General features: G+C 43.7%; 1 protein-coding gene across 6 annotated transcripts in view; it reads left to right on the top strand.

Annotated features, from left to right (window-relative positions):
- The window catches only part of LOC132395413 (neurocalcin-delta), a 327,388-nt gene that overhangs the window by 192,823 nt on the left and 110,814 nt on the right, over window positions 1-23,751 (top strand). For all 6 annotated transcript variants that reach the window (XM_059971963.1, XM_059971973.1, XM_059971982.1 and 3 more), the window contains one exon: window positions 16,007-16,082. The gene's annotated coding sequence lies outside the window, so the exon portion shown is untranslated. The remainder of the gene's footprint in view (window positions 1-16,006; window positions 16,083-23,751) is intronic.

Below are 23,751 nucleotides of genomic sequence, written 5' to 3'. Positions count from 1 at the left end.
ACCCACACCTGGTCAATAGCCTGTCACAGCCCTCCCATCGACCCACACCTGGTCAATAGCCTGTCACACCCCTCCCATCGACTCACACCTGGACAATAGTCTGTCACAGCCCTCCCATCGACCCACACCTGGACAATAGTCTGTCACACCCCTCCCATCGACCCACACCTGGACAATAGCCTGTCACAGCCCTCCCATCGACCCACACCTGGACAATAGCCTGTCACAGCCCTCCCATCGACCCACACCTGGACAATAGCCTGTCACAGCCCTCCCATCGACCCACACCTGGACAATAGTCTGTCACAGCCCTCCCATCGACTCACACCTGGACAATAGTCTGTCACACCCCTCCCATCGACCCACACCTGGACAATAGCCTGTCACAGCCCTCCCATCGGCCCACACCTGGTCAATAGCCTGTCACACCCCTCCCATCGACCCACACCTGGACAATAGCCTGTCACAGCCCTCCCATCGACCCACACCTGGACAATAGCCTGTCACAGCCCTCCCATCGGCCCACACCTGGACAATAGCCTGTCACAGCCCTCACATCGGCCCACACCTGGTCAATAGTCTGTCACAGCCCTCCCATCGACTCACACCTGGACAATAGTCTGTCACACCCCTCCCATCGACCCACACCTGGACAATAGTCTGTCACAGCCCTCCCATCGACCGACACCTGGACAATAGTCTGTCACAGCCCTCTCATCGACCCACACCTGGACAATAGCCTGTCACACCCCTCCCATCGACCCACACCAGGACCATAGCCTGTCACACCCCTCCCATCGACCCACACCTGGACCATAGTCTGTCACAGCCCTCCTATCGACCCACACCTGGACCATAGTCTGTCACACCCCTCCCATCGACCCACACCTGGTCAATAGTCTGTCACAGCCCTCCCATCGACTCACACCTGGACAATAGTCTGTCACAGCCCTCTCATCGACCCACACCTGGACAATAGCCTGTCACACCCCTCCCATCGACCCACACCAGGACCATAGCCTGTCACAGCCCTCCCATCGACCCACACCTGGACAATAGCCTGTCACACCCCTCCCATCGACCCACACCTGGTCAATAGTCTGTCACAGCCCTCCCATCGACCCACACCTGGTCAATAGTCTGTCACAGCCCTCCCATCGACCCACACCTGGACCATAGTCTGTCACAGCCCTCCCATCGACCCACACCTGGACAATAGCCTGTCACACCCCTCCCATCGACCCACACCAGGACAATAGTCTGTCACAGCCCTCCTATCGACCCACACCTGGACCATAGTCTGTCACAGCCCTCCCATCGACCCACACCTGGACAATAGCCTGTCACACCCCTCCCATCGACCCACACCAGGACAATAGCCTGTCACACCCCTCCCATCGACCCACACCTGGACCATAGTCTGTCACAGCCCTCCTATCGACCCACACCTGGACCATAGTCTGTCACACCCCTCCCATCGACCCACACCTGGACAATAGTCTGTCACAGCCCTCCCATCGACCCACACCTGGACAACAGTCTGTCACAGCCCTCCCATCGACCCACACCTGGACAATAGTCTGTCACACCCCTCCCATCGACCCACACCTGGACCATAGCCTGTCACAGCCCTCCCATCGACCCACACCTGGACAATAGTCTGTCACATCTCTTCCATTCGTGTACTTATCCCATGTGGTTATTCATGTAATCTCACCATCAAGTGGTCCCATATGTTAACTGTTTCATATCCATACAATTTGTCCCTTGAGTGCTCATTAACTCCTCTTTGATTCTACACTAGTGGGTAATTTATAGCAATCTATTAGAATATCTTTGGGATGTTGGAAGAAAGCAGGGAAACATTGCAAAGTCCACACCTGATGTGAGGATTGTACCCAGGTCCTTCTAACCATGTGCCTGCAATAGTTGCTCCTTGTTGCCCATGTTATTCTAGCTAGGCATCTGTATTGTTCTACAGCTGCACCTAAAGACTGAGAAATAACCATTGTACAAAATAAAATAAACTGTGCAGATACAAAAAAACAATAATAATAACTCAATAAGTAAATAATTTACACTGAGAACATGGGCTTTAGAGTCTTTGGAAGTGAGTCTGTAAGTTGTGAAATCAGTTCAGAGTTGAGGTGAGTGAAGTTATCCATGTTGGTTCAGGTGCCTGATGATTGTAGGATAAAACTGTTCCTGAACCTTTTGGTGTGTGTCCTAGGCTCCTGTACCTCCTTTACAATAGCAGCAGTGAAAAGAGAACATGGCTTAGATGGCCGAGGTCTTTGATGATGGATGCTGTTTTCTTGCGGCAGTGCCTCTTGTAGATGTGCTCGATATCCTTGTAGATACTTGGCCTATCCACCAGATACCGTGGTAGGTTTCTGTGTGTTCTCATCTAGTGGCATACAGAGCATCACTACCTGTCAGCAAGTGTATTAGAAAGAAGGGTGTGGGTTTATCCACAACCTCAGGAAAAACTTTACAGGTGTTGAACTAAAGTTATAGATGAGCAGCCTGCCAGTTTGTGCTTAGCTGAGCCCCACGCAGTGAAGCATTTTTATCTGTTAAGTTATAGATACACAATATGCTTCATAATTTTCTAGATGATGACAGATGCACAAGTTTGCCCTTGACTGAAGAAGGGAACACTGATTATAACCCTGCATCATCTGAGAAGGGCGATGGGCTGGTGAGGAGAAGAGAAAAGAAGGGGGAGGGGATCCAGAATGTGGATTGAAAAAGAGAGAGGGCAGAGGAGGGAGAAATTACTGGAAGTTAGAAAATTCACTGTTCACGCTATCAGGTTTGAGGCTACCCTGATGGAATATGAGGTGTTGCTCCTTCAACCTGACAGTGGCTTCATTGCTGCAGTAGAGGAGGCCATGGACCAACATGTTGGAATGGGAATAAGAGTGGAACTAAAGTGGTTGGCCACCGGGGAAATCCTTCCTGCTGTGGCAGACAGAGTGAAGATACTCGTCGAAGCCGTCCCCCGATCCTTGTCAGGTCTCCCTAGTGTAGAGGAGGCCGCAGTGGGAGCACCAGATATAGTAGATAACCCTGACAGACTTGGAGGTGAAGTGGTGCCTCACCTGGAAGAACTGTTCAGGGCCCTGAACGGTGGTGAGGGAGGAGGTGAAAGGGCAGGTGCAGTTCTTATCCTATTTACGGGGGTAAGTGCCAGGAGGGAGATCAGTGGAGAATGATGAGTGGGCAAGGGAATCATGAAAAGAGTGATCCCTGTGAAGGTGGAAAGTGGGGAGTGGAGGGATGGAAAGATGTGTTTAGTTGAATATGGTGGCAGTTGCAGAGAATGATAGGATGGATACAGAGGCTCCTAGGGTGGTAGGTAAGGACAAGGGGAATGATTAAAACATTAATCAACACTGCTGTGCATAGACCGAAATGTGGCATAAGTTTTGCAAGTGCAGAAGAAGATAGAGGAATTATTTTACAACCTAACAGCTGTAAGTCTATATTTTTCACAAGTTTTCCTCAGTCAGATGACACTCTCCTTACTAAACTATTGGCTGCACAACTCTTCAGACATGCCTGGTGGCTAGATGTAGATTATCACCATAGCAACCAGTCTGGACAGTGTGCCTGTGGAATCTGTAGCCTTCCTTTGCTTCTGTTCATTCTTGCTGTGTAATGGAATGAAGGGAAAGCGCTAAAACCTTCAACGTAACGGAACTTCTTGTCTGCAGAAACTTAAAACTGCCGAGTTTCTTGGCCATTTCAAAATGCATACCTCGGTATAGATGAATTTTAGTGAGCTGACTTACTCTAGCATTTTTTATGCATTGCTGAGTTGTGGTGCTGGTCCTGGTGCCCCATCTCCTTCCCTTTTCCCCATGGTTCACTCTCCTTTAAGATTCCTTCTTTTTTCAAGTCTTCATGTCTTCTGCCTATTACCTCCCAACTTCTCACTTCGCGCCACCCTCTCCAACCCACCCACCTTCCCCCTCACCTGGCTTCACCCATCACCTGTGCCCCCAACCATCCTATTCTGGCTTCTTCCCCCCCTTACCAATCCTGATAAAGGGTCACTGTCTGAAATGTTGACTGTTTGTTCCTTCCCGTAGATACTGCCTGAAACGCTGCTTTCTCCCAGCATTTTGTATGTGTTACTACAATAAATGTTCATGTCGCAATGGCACTTCAACTGAAGCACTAAGGTGTGGCTGTTCAGAGTGCCCTGGCCAAGTGCTGGTAATTTTCTACTGTGGAAGTGGGAATAATGATAAAAAATGATGCATCTTGGAGCTTCTACTCAGCAGTGTCAAATTAATGCTGATTGTCACGGTGAGATGGAACAATATTTCAGGGCAGAGAAAGCGGGAAAACTAGACCGGCGGCAAGCTTCATTTTCATGGAAATCAGAGCAGTGAGAGTGTCACTGGCGACACTTTAAGGTCACATGCAGTGAACTGAGATGACAAGTAACAATAGTGACTGTGGTGGGATGGTTGATGCCTCCCGCTCACTGCTCTCCTCATGTTTACCATAAAGGAACCCCTGGCTGCCCCATTGAAGCCAGCTTTTCCAAGTTTCACTTGCATTGAGAACTTTGTGTGGGTGTGGGTGGTGAGCAACAGCTTGAGTGTTCTATATCGGAACTTTCTGCAGAATCTGCTTTGGAGCAATATTGAATGCTGAGGAAACTTTCCAGCAAATGTTATTCCAATGTCAGCAGGCACTGTAGATTACAGCTATTGGCAGGCGACCGTCATGAGGGCAGCTGTGTCTGGGTATGTGCAAGGAAATTATTAATCTACCAAAGTTTGAGGAACTTTTCAGGAGCAAACTGAATCAACTAAATAATTTCCTTTCTAAGGCACATTTAAAAACATCTTTCCAAACTCTCATGACAAAATACTTGGTAAAATTTATAAAGCAATTCAAGATACAAGTTTATTTGTAATGTGTACAGTGAAATGTGTCCTTTGCGTTAACAACCATCACATCCGAGGGTGCGCTCGGGACAGCCTGTGAGTGTTGCCACACATTCTGGCGCCAACATAGCATGCCCACATTGCTCAGCAGAACAACACCGAACAGAACAAGCAACAAAATACCATCAGTAAAAACAAGCCCCATCCACACACATACACAGTCCTTTAATTCCCAAGACAGGCCTCAAGCTTCCAGCCTCTGGCGGACTTGGGCTTGCAGACAGCGGGCTTTGACCTCCCTAGTGGACTCACGGAGATTTGCAGAGTCAGCTCTGGCTACTGGGCCTTGACTTCCGGACTTCAGATTTGAGCCTTGGTATCGAATCCAGGACACGCCGATCACTGAACACTAGGCCTAGAACTCTGGATTCAATAATGACGGGACTCCGAACATGAGTCCTCAAACTCCGAACTCCTCAAACTCCAGTGTCACTGATTCACAAAGCCAGGGGGTCATCGGAACTCATTTCTCCTGCCCACACAGAGCTCCAACACTAGAACCCACTGACAACTGGGGAGGGAAGGACTCTCATCCACTCTCTGCTGGTCCGACGCCCAGCATTCAACCCATGTTGCCCCATGTCTGTGTCGCTGGTCTTTGAGCATGGAACTCTGGCGTAACCTCTAAATCCCCCACATTCCTGTCCCTGAACCCTAACCCGACACCTAACCTGCGACTCTGTCCCCAAAACCATACTTATGATCTTTCAGAACAATTAAAATGAAACAACTACATTTGAGCTCCAACTCAATGAAAGTTGAAGCTCAGTGCCATCTTGATAGTGGTTGCATTAACTTATAGGAAGCTTGATAAATTGAATGGGACCTTTACCTTAACGGTCTATAAGCACAGCTCTTTTTCACATTATAATATGGAAACAGTATAATATCCAAACAGTAAGAGAGCTTTGAAAAGCCACATTACAACCTGTAGAAATGGTGTGACTGCATATAGTCTGATTTGATGGTTCCACTTGTAGTTTTTTCCGATTATTGCTTACTACCCTTTCCACCACTGGCGTTTAGCGCAGCAAAGAAGTTCCTCCGTCACTAGCGTTATTCAGGGCTTCCTTCCTTCCTCTCGGCTTTCACTACTGTCAACCATGCAAGTCCTGAGTGGTGACTCAGGAATGCTGTCGCCCTCAGATGCAGAAGGATTCTTCATAACTGTTTCCATTACAGTTTTGTTTTACCAGTCAGGGGTGTTAGCCTTGAGCTGAACCCCCGAACCTGAAGAACCTTAGTCTGGCCTTTACCCTTTGACCTGTTTGGCATGGATGACCTTGCCAAGAGCCAAAGCATAAAACCCCGACTTAGGTCAGTGTAGCACTCCAGGTCATTGGGACACGCAAGCCTCCAAACCCGACAGCAAGGTTGTGGTCCTCTGGGAGGTTTTGATTATTGGTGAGGCATTTTTATAATCGGTCCTGTTAACAGCATTATATTTTGATTAGTTCACATTTTGACAATTTGGTCTCTGAGCCAAGGGTAAGATTTTGTCCCATGAATATAGGAAATTGGAAGGGGAGAATACCGTTTACTGCTTAAATCTGCTCCACCATTTCACACACAATGGCTGATGTACAATCTAACTCCATTAACCTCCATATATCTAACTCCATAACTCCGTGCATTCTCTTAGTTAACATTCTTTAATTCTTAGATTTCAAAACGCCAGTTTGCCTAAAATCAGTTTCTGTTTGCGAAAGCACCTTATTTTTTATTGCCTTTTTATGTATAGCCGGGATATGAGCAGTGTGGTAGTTAATTTCTTTTTTTTATATATATTAGTTTTTTTATACATTTTCTACATAACTACAGATAAAAAAAACCCCAGATCAAAATGAAGAACATTGATACAGTGCAAAAATAAACATACAATAACAATATGATACAAAGAAAGATAATTGAAAAAGCACCCAAATTGAAGACAAGTAAAATTAGTATCCTCCCCAAGCCCCGCAACACAAAAAAAACTCCAGACCAAGTGGTAGTTAATTTCCAGCAACCTGAATTCTGGATTGTTGCTCCTCAGACGTGCGTTCAAATCCCACCAAAAAAATATGGGAAACTATATTTAAATAATTAAGTATGTCCACTGTGAACATACACCTACTGATGTCTCTGGACGCATCTTCAGTGATGTTCCTGGAATCATTGGGTGTTTCGGGTCTTTCAACATCATACACCCTCCTCCAGGTGACCCAGCCGGGGCTGATCAGATCCCAGCTTGTGTCCAGATGGCTAGCTACACATGACTCCATGGCTCCCCTCTCTTGAGCCACAGCCATCTTGAGGGTATTCCTGCTGCATCGGTGGTACTTCGGATGGCTCTCCTCTTCCTCTCACCCTCGGTGCCCAAATTGCTGAAGGCTCTGGCTAAAGAACGGGCTGTGAATTCCCTACAACCACCCTCCACTGGGAGACACCTCGCTCTCCATCCAGCCTGCTGGCAGTTGCTGACCAGAATGTTTTTAAAAGCTCTTCTTCGTAAATCTGTGATTGTTGTAACAACCGGGACCATTCCCCAGGAGTTCACTAGTTCAGCATCAGTGCCAGTATCGATCTAGCAATTGCCCTCTCTGGGGTGCACATTCTCCACTGCTACTGAATGAACTCTGCGTGTGGTTTCATTCAGTGCTCATTCCTCCTTTAAGAGACATAAATGTGATGTGAATTAATGGATTATTTTGAACTGGCCTGCAGGATGCTGGAATTACTCATGCTTAATGTTTACTAATAGGTTACACATCACAAGTACCTCTCCCTAAGTGCTGAAATTCAAGCATGGTTTATGTAGGGAAAGAAGAACTACCAGCATTAGCCGAGATACCTTGGAAACTTCAATAAAAATCACTCCCTAGCCATTGAAATTTCAGAGAATGAAAAGATTTGTGTAATCTGTTTCTTGTTTAAAACCTTATCATCCTGGTAAAAAAATAAGAATTACAAATGCTGCTTTTTACATTTTTAATCAAAATGATACCTGACACAGTAAAAGTCGAGTTTACTGTCATGTGCGTGGGTACATATATGCACCATTGCAATGAAAATTTAATTTGCACCAGGTCACATAGTGGCATAGATCAGCATTCACAAGGGCAAAATTTCACAATTTTAGAAGGAAGAATGCTTTTAAAATGAAAAAGACAAAGTCCACCTTAGTGCAAAGTAATGAAAGTGGCCACAGCGTAGCTGTACTCTAGTGATTAGGATGCTTCCAGTTGGTTTAAGGCAGGGGTCGGCAACGTTTACCACTGAAAGAGCCAATATGGACCCATTTCCCACAGAAAAGAAAACACTGGGAGCCACAAAACCCATTTGACATTTAAAATGAAATAACACTGCATACAACAGTTTTTTTTGCCTTCATGCTATGTATAAACAAACTATAATGTGTTGCATTTATGAAATTGATGAACTCCTGCAGAGAAAACGAAATTACATTTCTGCATGCAACAAAAACATTTTGAACTCCGAAAAAAAGACGTTGGGTTGAAGGTTACTCCATAGTTAGCATACCTTGGATTGAAAAATTAAAAGAAAGCGCGCACTGGCGGGTGTCAGGCATTGGCAGTGGTGACGTATATTAATAGTGATAAAAAACACGTTGTAGCAGTGTGCTACACGCAGCACTAAAATAACGACACTGCAGTCAAAGATAACTTTATTTGAACTAAACAGCCTTGCTTTAAAGCCTACCTCAACCCGCCCCCCCCCGTGGGCGCGGATGCTCCAAAAGACACGTACTCACAAACCCCCATAGGCTATCTCCCTTAGCCGGAACGGTGGCTAATTGTGAGCTGGTTCGGATGTGCCAGGAAATGGGGTCGCTACAACATTTTATTTAGATTGTACAAGATCACCATAATCTTCAAATTTCGAATTACATTTCAAAAACTAACAAACCACGGGGAGCCGCAGCACAGAGATGAAAGAGGCGCATGCGGCTCCGGAGCCGAGGGTTGCCGACCCCTGGTTTAAGGGAAGTAACTGTTCTTGAACCTGACACTGTGGGACTTCAGGCTTCTTTGCCTCCTGCTCAGCGGTAGCTGTAAGAAGGCGACATGGTGCTGATGGTGGGGACCTTTGATGATGGATGTTGCCTCATTGAGGTAGCCCTAACTAAAGGTACTACCAGTGGTGGGGTGGGATGAATAAACGACTCTCTGAAGCTTCTTGCATTCCTATGCATTCGAGTTGCTGTTCCGAACCAGTCCGGGTACTTTCAACAGTACATCTGTAGAAATCTGTTGTAGTGTTTGGTGACAAGCTGAACCTCCTTAACCTGAGAGTTTAGAAATAAAATTATTAACCTTTTTATGACCAAGTTGAAAGATCAAAGGGTCAGTTCTGACAAAGGGCCCAGAGCTGAAAGAACTATCAGAACTAGAATCAAGTTTATTATCATTGACATATGTCATGAAATTTATTGTTTTGCAGCAACTTTTCTTTCCACTGATAGTGCATTACCACTGATGTTTACAGCATTTTTGTTTTATTTTATACCTTTCTGATATATGTTTCAGTCTTCCCAAGTGCCAATATATCATTTGTAACCTGCTGTGTTCTAAACAGTTCACACTACTTTAAAGGTTTGCACAGTATGGCAAATACACATAGTGGCTACTTTATTAGGTATCTCCTGTACCTAAAAAGCTGGCCACTGAGCATATGTTTATAGTGTTGGTGGAACGCAGCAGGCCAGGCAACATCTATAGGAAGAAGTACAGTCGGTGTTTTGGGCCAAGACCCTTTGTCAGGACTAACTGAAAGAAAAGATAGTAAGAGATTTGAATGTAGGAGGGTGAGGGGGAAATCCGAAATGATAGGAAAAGACAGGAGGGAGAGGGGACGCAGACTGGGAGACCGTTTCGCCGAACACCTATGCTCTGTGCACCAGAGAAAGCAGGATCACCCAGTGACCACACATTTTAATTCCACTTCCCATTCCCATTCTTATATGTCTATCCATGGCTTCCTCTACTGTCAAGATGAAGCCACACTCAGGTTGGAGGAACAACACCTTATATACCGTCTGGGTAGCCTCCAACCTGATGGCATGAACATTGATTTCTTTAACTTCAGTTAATGCCCCTTCTCCCCTTCTTACCCCATCCCTTATCTATCTATCTATCTATCTATCTATCTATCTATTTATTTATTTATCTATTTATTTATCTATCTATCTATCTATCTATCTATCTATCTATCTATCTATCTATCTATCTATCTATCTATCCTCCCTCTTCCCCCCCCCCCATTTTTTCTCTCTTCCTTTTTTTTCTCTCTTTGCCTCTCTTACAATCACTCCTTGCCTGCTCTCCATCTCCCTCTGGTGCTCCTCCCCACTTTTCTTTCTCCTGAGGCCTCCCGTCCCATGATCCTTTCCCTTTTCCAGCTCTGTAACCCTTTTGCCAATCAACTTTCCAGCTCTTAGCTTCACCCCACCCTCTCCGGTCTTCTCCTATCATTTCGCATTCCCCCCTCCCCCCCCCCACTTTCAAATCTCTTACTTTCTTTCCTTTCAGTTAGTCCTGACGAAGGGTCTCGACCCGAAACGTCGACTGTACTTCTTCCTATAGATGCTGCCTGGCCTGCTGCGTTCCACCAGCATTTTGTGTGTGTTGCTTGAATTTCCAGCATCTGCAGATTTCCTCGTGTGTATGTTTATAGTCTTCTGTTGCTGTAGCCCATCCACTTCAAAGTTTGATGTGTTGTGCATTCAGAGATGATCTTCTGCACATCCCTGTTGTAACGTGCAGTTATTTGAGCTACTGTCACCAGTCTGGCCATTCTCCTCTGACCTCTCTCATTAACAAGGCATTTTTATCCACAGAACTACTGCTCGATGGATGTGTTTTTTTTTGTTTTTTGCACCATTCTCTGACTGCTGTGCATGAAAATCCCAGATCAGCAGTTTCTGATATACTGAAACCGCACTGAATGGCACAAACAATCATTCCATGGTCAGAGTTCCTTAAATCACATTCTGGTGTTTCGGCTGATCAACAACAGAACCTCTTGACCATGTCTGCATGCTTTTATGCATTAAGTTGCTGCCATTTTCTAAGCATTTACAAAGTTCTTGTCGTCTTCCGCATCATGGTACAGGTATAAAAACAGAAAATGTTGAACAAGGGTTTGGAACAGTAACCCTGTTTCTCTCTCCATAGGTGCTACCTGATAGGCTGAGTGTTTCCAACATTTTCTGTTTTTATTTCACATTTCCTGTATGTGCGTTTTTAAAAAAATCGCTTCTGGGCATGATTCACCCTTGTGCATCTGACATTTGCTCAGCATCAAATGCATATTTAATTGACACCATCTGGTGTGCAATAGCCATTTTACATTTACTGACAGAAATTATACGCTAAAGTTGTGACTCACAGCTGCTTATAACTATATTATGGACCTCAATGCAAGATGTTGTAATCATCGGTTCCTTGATGAGCCTACATCTTACATGGTTTGGGACTCTTCATGGCGTGGGGACCCACTGGACCAGACTGTCACATATAGACCCACCACCACACAGGTGCCCCCCCACCACCGCCTTCCTTCCCTTTCGCCTTGCATTCTTCTGCATGTCTTGGCAACCTTTTATGGTGCTGTATTGTAGCTACTAAGAGCATTCAATGAGAGCTATCTTAAAAATTTTTTTAAATCCTCCATTTTTTAACAGGGTTTTTCTCAAACTTCTTCATTTTTCCACAGTTCACCCATCTTAATGAAGCAAAATTAGATGAACTCCATTTTCTAGACACAAATGGGATCTAACGGTGGACGCCACAATGTTCCTTTGTTTTCAGCATTTCAGGTTATTTATCACATGTGCATCGAAACAGACAGTGAAATGCATTATTTGTGTTAACCAAAACAACCTAAGGATGTGCAGGGGCAGCCCACGAGTTCCGCCACATATTCTGGTGCTAGTATAGCATGCCACAGAGTTCAACACAACACAGCAGGAACAACAGCAACAACAGGAGAAAAACCCCTTCGCACCTTCCTACCCACCCCACCATGCGCACGGCCTCCATGGTAATCCTCTGGGTTTTAAGCAAGCCCTCCCATAGTGTTGTGCTGTCATTCTAGGTCAGTACCCCCCCCGACCAGCCTCAAAGGCCCCTAAACCCTTCTGAGCAGCACTGGCAAATACCCCTGCAAGGGTACTTGTCCCTTCCAGTTCAAATACAACCCATGCTTCGGGGTGATAGAGCAGGCAAGTCCAGGGTGAAGAACAGTGACAAGGGGGGAAGCATAAGAAGGCTTTAGCGCAAGGAGCCTCACAAGCAAGGCGGATGGGATCAAGGATCAACTATATAAATATGCATATGTTAGGAGTTTGCTGTGGTGTGTTGGTACGTCATACAACAAAAACAACATCCAACACAACCTAAAGATGTGCTGGGGGCAGCCCGTGAATGTCACCAAGCATTCCGGCACCAACACAGCATGCTCACAATGCATTTAGGAATGTCTTATCTCCCTGCGGTTCAAAATTGATAACCACTTGCTCAGTCAATGTTTATCATATAATGTAATCAAAGAAATTGATTGCACAGCTGGAGCAAACTATCCACCTCAAATGAATCTCCCTCAGCTTTCTTTAGTTATATCTTTACACCTTGGCACTAACAAGATCTGAAAATACATATTTTCCCAAATTTCAGCTCCATGCCGAGGAATTCCTGTTCAGGACCTGGCTGGTAATGCAGGGAATTATCCATCACCTTCTGACCGTGTAAATCCTATTCCCAATTTATTTTATTTTAATCTATTTTGAGATACAGCAGTGTAACATGCCCTTATGTCCCAACATTACTCTGCCTTGGAGTTTGTCCTTCCAAAGTGTAACACCTCACACTTCTCCAGGTTGAACTCCATCTGCCACTTCTCAGCCCACTTCTGCACCCTATCGATGTCTTTCCTCAAAGCCTCTCTATATGTTAGATCTGGCTTTACTCCATGCACTTCTTTCACTGCGTTGAAATGTGTTGAAATGAGTGACTCACAAGGGCAATTTTGACATAGGTTACGGGTCACTGGGTCTGAGTCCATGTGTAGAATAGTCTGAACAAGGAACGGGGTTAAGAGGGATAATAAATCAGCCGTGTTAGAATGGTGGAGCAGACTGGATGGGCTCCTATGTATTACGGTCTTATTACTGTCAAAGCTTCCAGGAATCTTGAAGAGCATCATAAAATAAAGTTTTATGTTTCCAATGGTTCTCCCAAATCGAGACAATGATAAGATAATGGGCCAGAATTTGTTGTCAATACAACAGCAAGGCTACTGATATTCTTTATTATTTATGGATAAACAATGCATTAACTTGCAATGCCAAGTGATTAAATATCTGGAGTTGCTTCATGAAAATGCTATCTTGCTCATAGTCCATTCCCTTTAAGAGCTCACGAGATTTACCAATTAATTTTACATGAAGAATCACAATCTGGTTTAATATCACCAGCATATGTCGTGAAACTTGTTACATGGCAGCAGTGCAAGGATGCTTTTCATAATGTGGTAAAACTAACGATCTATCTCTTTACCTCGGCTTTGAAAACTAACCAAAAGAAGTTATAGACACAAAATGCTGGAGCTCAGCAGGTCCAGCAGCACTGAATGAAGAGTCATCGATTCAGGCCGTGGACTGAGAAAGGGGCAGAAGCCAAAACAAAAAGGTAGGGGAAGGGAACAGGTGAGTGCAGGTGAGGGGGAAGGTAGATGGGTGGGAGAAGGAGGGATGGAAAGGAATGATGTGGGAGGTAATAGGTGGAAGAAGGAAAGAGCAGACAAAGAAGGAATCGGATAGGGGAGCACAGTAGACCATAATGTAAAGGAAAGAATGTGGGGCACCAGAGGGAAGGGATGAGCAGGTCATGGAGGGGAAGAAAAGGCCACCAGAATAAGGAAAAGCAAGGGGGGTGGGAACAGAGAGGAGTGAGTGGCTAATGTTTATGCTATCAGGTTAGAGACTACCAAGAAGGAATATATGGTGTCCCCGATTCAGTTCCACTTCCCATTCCCGTACCGACATGTCAATCCATATCTTCCTAACTCTCCATGATTAGGCCTGACATCATGAATGTCTGTTTCTCTAACTTCTGATAACCACTTCCCTCAGCTCCCTCCCCGATTCTGGTGGTCCTCTCTTCCCCATCCCCTCCCTCTGGTTCCCCACTTCTTTATCTTTAGTTCATGGTCTACCACCCGCTCCTGTCAGATTCCTCCTCCTTCAGCCCTTTACCTCCTCCACCTGTCACCTCCCAGCTTTTCCGATCTCTCCTCCCCCACCTACCTACCCATCCCTTCTCTTGGTTCATTCTTTGTGTCAGCTTGTCCTCCTCCTCCCCATACCTTTTCATTCTAGTTTCTGCCGTCTTTCTTTCCAGCCCTGATGAAGATCTCAGCCCAAAATGTTAACTGTTCTTTTCCCTCCATTAATGCTGCTTGATCTGCCGAGTTCTTCCAGCATTTTGTACATGCTGCTCAAGATTTCCAGGACCTTTTGTGTGTCAGAAATTTCAGACTTTTGATTTTCCTCTCTATTCAATCTGTTGTTTTTTCCCTGTATGTCACTTAACTTTGAGGTGGAGCTTTTCAGTAGTTACTTCCCCCTGTAAGTAACAGAAATTTCAGAATGGTCATACAATATTAGAAACATGGGATTTGCAAGGCCACACTCCTCTGGCTCATGCCCAGCTGTGCTGCAACATTGGCTTCCTTCCACATGACAAGAAAATGCCCCCATCATAGTCATCTCTAGAGTTGAAACAAATTCCAGTGATAATAAATAACTTATAAAATAGCCAAGTTCAAGTAACTTGACACCTGCTACTAAAAGCTAAGAAGTTTCTAGAAAAATATGGAAGCAACTGTATTGCAATTACTGGCAAAATCACTGAACAATCTTATGTATATACTGTACATGATTATATAAAAATATAAGCAAGCATAGGAAAGTTAAACTACAAGAAAAATGCAGTTCTACACCCCAATCCACCACTGGATTAATTCCTGTTCTTTTGAGATGGGGGTGGATAGGTTGACGAAGTGGGCTTTGGTGTATAGTATTCCTGAACCATTGGTCTTGATGAAGTCTCTCACCCCAAAACTTTGACTCTTTATTCCTCTCCATAGATGCTGCCTGACCTGCTGAGTTCCTCCAGCATTTTTTGTGTGTTGCTCTGGATTTCCAGCATCTGCAGAGTCTCTAGTATTAATGAAGCCTTTTCCATATTTTCCTCAAATCTTAGCGCAATGGCGTGTTCTCCATTTAAGTACATGGGCCTCCTCCCACATTCTAAGGATGTGCATGGTGGTGGGTAGCTGGCTAATGTAAATTATTCCTAATGTGGTGAGTGTTAGAATCTGGGAGCATTTGATAAGAATGTGGGGAGAATAAATGGTTAGTTTAGGATTAGTGTAAACTGGGTGCTTGATGAACAGCATGAACACTGTGGACCAAGGGGCCTGTTTCTGTGCTGTATGTCTCCATGACATCTTTGACTGACATGATTACTTGATTTCCAGTACCTAGTGTCCATCACTGTGAGTTATCAAATTACATTATGATGGAGTGTGACAGATTCTTGATTAGTAAATGCATCAAAGGTTACGAGGAGAAGGCAGGGAGAATGGCGTCGTGAGGAATAATAAATCAGCCATGATCAAATTGTGGAACAGACTCGTTGGGCCAAATGGCCTAATTCTGCTGCTATGTCTTATGGTCTTATTTAAAGCCATTTTTAAACATAGGTTTATGGAGACTAGGAACAGAGTGTCAAGTTTGTTGGAAGGTAACCGTTACTGGATGTCCTGTTATGGCAAAATCTGATCCATGGTTGTTAAACCATAGGCCTCTCGCACATAAAGCATTCAATTTTATAGTCCTCTGATGCTTCCAAAGGCAATTATAATAATCTTCTGTGTTTTTATGTACCGCGTCACTCCATGTAATTTATGCAAGTATCTACATGCTTCTGGTAATTGTATTAATCGTCTACTAATGTACACTTTTTTTCGGATAGGTTATCAGTTCACTGCAGCCTGAAGTTGAGCCACTCGGTTACTGTCAAGGACGAGCTGTACATTTCTGTCTAACCAGTGAGTTTAATATCCAGTTTATAATCACGTACAATATATAGTTAATAAATATGGCTTTGAAGGTTTTAATGCTAATATATGAATATCAAACACAAAGAAACACGTGCACTTTCAGGTGTCAAAAACAAATGAAATACTATTATCTTGCCTGTTCCTATATTTCATTTTTAAAATTAAATTTTTCAATGATTGATTTCAATGGTGCATGTCCAATGTTTATGGAATTTACCTTATCATTTCCTGGTTTTCTTCTAGATTACATTCAATGGACCATATATTGACTTTGAGCCTGATCTACAAGCAGTTACCTAGCAACATTTAACATATGCCAGTGTATAATGCTTTTCTTAATTGCACATGACAGGACTATGCAATGATTTTTTCAGAAAATAAAGGGATTTTCCCTCTCCCTCTTTCCATTTTTTCACTCATCTTTCCTGAGGCAACCAATACTGGAGTGCAATTCAATTGGTATCAGCTATCTTCCTGAGTATTTATGCAAAGTGTCTACGTGTGATGAGAAGAAACAGAATGTTTGGGGTGTATAGATGAGGGGAAATTAAGCTGTGCCCAATCCTGATCCCGTACTGTAATTTTAAAAGTAATCATTGGTTGCCAGTCTAATGGGTTGGAACTCCAAAGGATTCTTCCCTTCTCTGGCCAGGAAAATTGAAGCCACGTGTAAGGGTCTCAGGAATAGTGAGGGTGCAGAAGAGGTTTACTAGGATGTTGCCTGGATTAAAGAGTATGATCTATAAGGAAAGGTTGAACAGATTTGGCTTGTCCTCCGTAGAGCCTCAAGGGCTAAGAGTAGACCCTGATAGAGGTTTTAACATTGTGGTGAAATAGTTAGGGTAGACAGTCAGAATCTGACAGAAATGTCAGAGTAGAAACACCAGAGGATAGGCTTTTATGGTCAGGGGGTAGGTTTAAAAGTAACAACAGGGATATCATCAGCAAGCTCACCATGTTAATAAGATCCATCAGATAGGGGAACAAGCAAAGCCAGAAAAATTATTGATATTATAGATATGGCTGATTTTGATAATGTTACCAGTTCCAACTTTAATGTATATACACATTTTTATGAAGGAGTAATCATTTTTAAAGATTTAGCTAGCAGAAAAGGTAAGAGGCACTGCGTGAATGTAGTATATACGACATAGGACAGTACAGCACTGGACGGGCCATTCAGCACAGGATGTTGCACCGATCTTGAAGCCAATTTCTTCTAAATGTCCTCTTCCTAGGTGTCATCATATTCCTCCACACCTGTCATATTCTTCTGCTTATGTAAAAGCCCCTTTAACTCCAACAGATTGGCTAATTCCACTACTTCCCCAATATCCTGTTCCAAGCACCTGTCACTCTCTGTATTAAAAAAAACCCCTTTTGTTACCTTTAAGCTTACATCCCTCACCTTAAAAGCATGTCCTCTGGTGCTTGACATTTTTTTTCTCTAGAGAGAAGATTCTGACTGCCTTCTCTGTCTATTTTGTTCATAATTTTAAGAGCCTCTATCAGGTCTGCCCCTTAGCTTCTGATGCTCTAGGGAGAACAACCCAAGTTTGTTCAACCTTTACTGATAGCCCATGCCATATAATCCAGACAGCGTTCTGGTAAACCTCCAATGGATTCTCTCCGCAGTCCCCACACCCTTCCTGTAATGACCAGAAATGCACACAGGTCTCCAAGTGTGGTCTGATCGATGTTTTATACGGCTGCAGCATCACTTACTGATTCCTATATTCAGCCCCCTCACTAATGAAGGCAAGCATGCCATACACCAGCTTTACTACCTTGTTCACTTCTGTAGCCACCTTCAGTGAACTATAGACTTGGACCCCAAGATCCTTGGGTTCCGCGTTGCCAGGATTGATCAGCAAGGCTAAGCACTCCTTTTGTGTGACTTTGAGGTTCATGTTGCATGTGTTTCTGGATTCCAGTTATTTTTTTTTGCTGTTTTTGAGCGGTTTGATACGGACTGGGGCACCACAGCGAAGAATGGCCCTAGGGCCTGCCTTGGCTAATGGCACAGCACTAGACTGAACACTACAGGTTTGATGTTTGATATACTATGTGTTGTTCACTCGCTGTTTGACATTTGCGCAATTTGTTCTTTGTTTTGCCCATTTGGATGTTTGGTATTTTCTCGAACAGGTTCCATGGTGATTCTTTGTCTGTGGAAGGGTGAATTTCAGAGTTGTATTCTGTATACATACTTTGATAATAAATGTACTTTGATCCCTCTGTAACTCGGTGTTATTAAGGGCTCTACCATTAACTGTATACTTTCTCCTTACATTTGACCTCCCAATGTATATCACCAACAACAGAGACCCCAGCATCAATCCTCACAAAACATCACTGGTCACAGACCTCCAGCCAAAATTCCACCCTTACTCCCTGGCTTCTATGGGCAAGACAGTTCTGAATCCAAACTTGCAATTCATCCTGGATCCAATGCATCTTTATCTTCTGAATCATCTTATTATGAGGAACCTTATTAAATGCCTTACTAAGTTCCATGTAGATAACGTTTACTGCCTTAGCCTAAAAAAAACTCAATCAAATTTGTAAGGTATGGCCTACTTTGCACAAAGCCCTAAGCAAGCCATGCCTTTCCGAATATATACAGGTGCCCTCAGTGTCCATTGGATTCCCTGCTTTAACATGAGGCCCACGGGTCGATAATTACCTCGATTATCCCTATTTTCTTTCGTGAACAAAGGTACAACATTTGCCACTCTCCAAACCTCTGCGACCTCGTCTTGTTGCTAGTCAGGATACAATGATCTTTGTCAAATTCCCAGCAAATTCCTCACTTGTTTCTTTCAATATTCTGGGATAAATGCTATTTGGTCCTGGAGACTTGGATTTTCAGAAGACCCAGTACTACTTCCTACTTAATTTCAAAATACCCCAGCACATTAGCTTGCTCCACTAAGCTTCCACTTCCTCCAAGAGGATGACCAAGATGCTGCCTGGATTAGAGGGAGTACATTATAATGAGAGGTTGGACTAACTTGGGTTGTTTTCTCTGGAGTGGCAGAGGCTGAGGAGAGATCAGATAAAGGCTTATAAGATTAAGATAGGCATAGATATAGGGTAGATAGACAGTATATTTTTCCCAGGGTTGAAATGTCTAATACTGCATTTAAGGTATGAGGGGGGTAAACCCAAAGGAGATGTGAGAGGCAAGTTTTTTACGCAGAGACTGGTGGGTGCCTGGGATGGTGGCAGAGCCAGAAACATCAGAGACTTTTTAAGAGACGTTTAGATAGGCACATGAACGAGAAGGACATGGAAGGATACAGTATAGACATTGTGCAGGCAGAAGTTTAGTTGGCCATTTGTTTATTAACATAATTGGCTCAGCACAACATTGTGTGCTGAAGAGCCTGTTCCTTTGATGGACTGTTCTGTATTCTATGCTCTGTGTTCTAGGTCCTCCTTCTTGGTAAATATTGATTCCAAGTACTCTTTAAATATCTCAGCCACTCGCCCTGACTCCAAGCTTGACTTTAAACAAATCGCACAGGTCTGATACGGACGTGCCTGACAGCAGCAGCTCCCAATTAATGCCCCTTAGCTCCTGTCATATCCTGTGGTAATTTGCACTCCCCCAATTTAGTACCTTCCCGCAAGATCCCATTTGTAACTAGTTTATTATCATTACATGAACTGAGGAACAACAAAGAGCTCGTCTTGTATACTCTTTGTACAGATCAGTTTATTACACAGCGCATTGAGGTCATACAAGGTAAAACAATAACAGAATGCAGAATGAAGTGTAACAGTGCGGAGAAAGTGCAGTTAGATAGACAGGAAGGTAGATTGTGAGGCCAAGAGTCTATTTCATCATTTCGGGAACCCTTTAGTAGTCTTATAATAGTGGGGTAGAAGCTGACCTTGGGGCTGGTGGTATGTGCTTTCAGGCTTTTATATCTCCTGCCCATGGGTGAGGGGTCTTTCGTTCTGCTGCCTGCTTTACTGATGCAGCGAGAGAGTTCATGGAGGAGAGGCAGGTTTCCATGAAGTGTCCCCAACTCTCTGGGAGTTCTTGCTGTCATGGGCGGAGCAGTTACCATGCCAAGCCATATTGCATCCAGATAGGATGCTTTCTACAGTGCCTCAATAAAAATCGGTAAGGGTGGGCAGGGACAGGCTGTATTTTTTTGAGCCTCCTGAGGAAGTAGAGGTCTTGGTGAATGTCCTTGGCTGTGGCATCTATGAGGGATGGGTGGCAAAGTGCCTGCCGAGGCTTCCTTGGAAAGTCTCTTCACAGAGTCCTCAGTGCATCGGACTTTCCTGGTACGAGGAGGAAGAGAGCCATCAGCAACAATACTGAGGCAGCAGAGAAAGCCTCAAAATGGCTCTGGATGAAGAGAGAAAGTCCATGAGGATCTGCAGCGCATGCTGCCTGGATCAACCACAGCTGGGTCGCCTGGGTGAGGGTGTCTGATGTGAAAGACCACCAAACACCCAATGAGATGTATCCTTCAAAACAAAAATGTGGTTGGACAAGGCCAGACTACTGATAATGTTCACCCTACGAACTTGAAACTCTCAATCCTCTCATCCTCAGCACCACTGATATAGACAGGGACATGTGTACCACTCCCCACTCCCATTCCTGAAGTCACTGACCACTGAGAGAAAGGTGTTATCATGACACCATGTCACCAAGCTCTCTATCTCCTTCCTGTGCTTGGTCTTGTCATTATTTAAGATAGAGCCCTTTACATGATTCAGTTTGTCAACCAAATGTGGTCCATCAGCAAACTTACAGAAGACATCTCTGAAGAGGTAGCTGCAGAGTCAGAGAGCAAAGCAAAAGGCCCTTCTGTCCAGCTGGTCCACGCTGATCAAGATGCCCACAAAGCTCTTCCCATCTTCTTGTGTTTGACTTCTAAACCTTTTCTGCCTATGTACTGTACCTGTTCAACAGTTTCATAAAAGTTGTTACTGTACCTCCTTCAACCCTAAAAAAATGTTGGTATGGTAGCATAGTGGTTAGCACAGTGCTTTACAGTGCCAGCTACGAGAATGGGTCTCCAATCCCGCCACTGTCTTTAAGGAAATTATAGGTCCTCCTTGTAAATGCATGGGTTTTCCCTGGGCGCTCGGGTTTCCAAAGATAGGGTTAGTGAGTTGTGGGCATGCTATGCTATGTTGGCACCAGAACCGTGCTGACTCTTGCTGATTTACTTAATGCAAATGACGCATTTCACTGTATATTTTGAAATATATGTGATATATAAAGCTAATCTTCTGCAGTACATCTGGCAGCTCATTTCAGAAACGTCTCACTCTCGATGTAATGAAGTATTCATGAGATAAATTCTGGCTTTCTTTCTCCTTTTCTGTGTTCTCTTTCTTTAAAATGGTACATTGCCTGTCCCCACGATCCCCTACTCTGCTGTCTGCTCATAGAGTACTTGTTATTTCTTGTGTTGTTCATTCCACCACTCTGACCAGTTGTTAGGTATTGAAGTGTTGAGTGGTCAGTGTGAACAGCAGATGCAGTTAAAAATAACTGTGAATATACAATACATTAACTAAGTGTGTGTTCATGGTCTCTTCTGCTCCTGTAGCCCATCCACTTCAAGGTTCAACGAGTCCTGTGTTTGGAGATGCTCTTCTGTACACCACTGTTGTAAGTGTGGTTATTTGAATTACTGTTGCCTTCCTGTCAGCTTGAACCAGTCTGGCCATTCTCCTCTGATCTCTCTCATGGTAGTGTTCTCGCACAGGTGTAAATGAACTCTGAACTAAACACCAAGCTTAAACCAGTCAATGAGGTGGTCCCAGTAAGATTAACCGTTTACTGTTCACTCTTCCACATTAACGTATGGCAAAAACTGTTGATAAAACAATACAAAATATATACAGTATTTGTTTCCTTCTTGATATCACATTTACATCATAAATACTTGCAAAAGTAAAACTACAACAACTATATTACATTAAAGTGCAACATACAGTCAGAATCTACCTACGCCATCAACTGCTTTAAGTACACTTCAACACAAACTATCTGCAACTGTTTAAATAATAAAAACATAAACTTTATCAACCGCCATTACTTTGAACAGAATCAGCGTTAACATTTTTAATTCAACATATCGATTATCTCATGAACTTACGGCGTTGCTTCACTGATGTTTCTAGTGCGTAGAAAGAAAACTTTTCTCATGCTGATCCTGCACACACAAGCCCCCTCTTTCCCGTTTCTCCAAACCGGTATTTTCCCACAAGATGCGGCGAAACCGGGTGTGACGTCATTGCGTGCCGTGATATATCACAGACAATGAACTTATTTTAAACAATCTTAACTTTAACTAGAAAACGATAACAAACGAATTATTAAAGTGAAAATATAATAAACTAAATAAATGCCATAAAGGCAACACACTCATTAACAAGACATTTTTGCCCACAGAACTGTTGCTCATTGGATTTTTTTTGTTTTCTCACCATTCTCTGTAAACTCTAGAGACTGTTGTATGTGAAAATCACAGGAGATTAACAGTTTCTGAGATACTTCAAACCACCCTGACTGGCAGCAACAATAAGTCCACAGTCAAGGTCACTTGGATCACATTTTTTCCAAACTCTGATGTTTGGTCTGAACAGCAACTGAACATAATGACCTTGTCTGCAATCTAACTCTTTCCTCCTACACACCCTTCCATTTTCCACGTGCCTATCTAAAGTTCCTTAAATGCCCTTGATGTACCTGCCTCTACCACACCCCTGATAGGGTATTTCATGCACCCACTACTCTCTATGTAAAAAAAAAACTTACCTCTGACGTCCCCCCTATACTTTTCTTCTGTCACCTTAAAATTATGCTCCCTTGTATTACCACATCAGCCCTGGGAAAAGTCCATGGCTATCCACTCAATCTATGCCTCTTATCATTTTCTATCAAGTCATTTCTCATCCTCCTTCACTCCAGCGAGAAAATCCGAGCTCGCTCAACTGATCTTCACAAAATAAGCTCTCTAATCCGGCAGCAATCTGATAAATCTCCACCTGCACCCTTTCTAGAGCTTCGACGTCCTTCCTATATAATGAGGTGATCAGAACTGAACGCAGTATTCCAACTGTTGTCTAACTAGGATTTTATGGATTTCACGGGCTCTTGAACTCAATTCCCTGACTAATGAAGACTAACGCAACATGTACTTTCTTAACAACCCTGTCAACTTGAGCAGCAAGTCTAACCTAAAACTAGAATATATAAAACAGCAAAAGCTAGTCATAGAGCTGAAGTCTGGAATTATTCAGGAGACACCGGTGAGGGACTAAAATATTATTTAAGAGGAGAAAGTTGATTGCGAGACAAAGCTGACAAGTAATATCAAAAGACAGAGCAGGAGCCTCTACGAATATATATGAAATGAGGGCATCTAAGGTAAGACTGAGAGTGAAATTGGGGGAATGAAACAGGAAAGAAGGAAATGGCAAGAAAGTTGAGCCAACCCTTCCAGGAGAGGGCACTGCAAATATTCCCAAGAGAACGGATAGCTGAGTTTAAAATACTCGGAAGAACTGTGTATAACAATGTTTATTACAAGCTATACAGTATTGAAAAAAAACCTACTTGTTAATGTAAATATCTAATCAGTCAATCATGTGGTAGCAACTCAGTGCATAAAAG

This window comes from Hypanus sabinus, chromosome 1 (genome assembly GCF_030144855.1).
Source record: "Hypanus sabinus isolate sHypSab1 chromosome 1, sHypSab1.hap1, whole genome shotgun sequence".
NCBI lineage: Eukaryota > Metazoa > Chordata > Chondrichthyes > Myliobatiformes > Dasyatidae > Hypanus > Hypanus sabinus.
The sequence above is the reverse complement of the archived record's forward strand: the minus strand, read 5'-3'. Positions and strand labels throughout refer to the sequence as shown.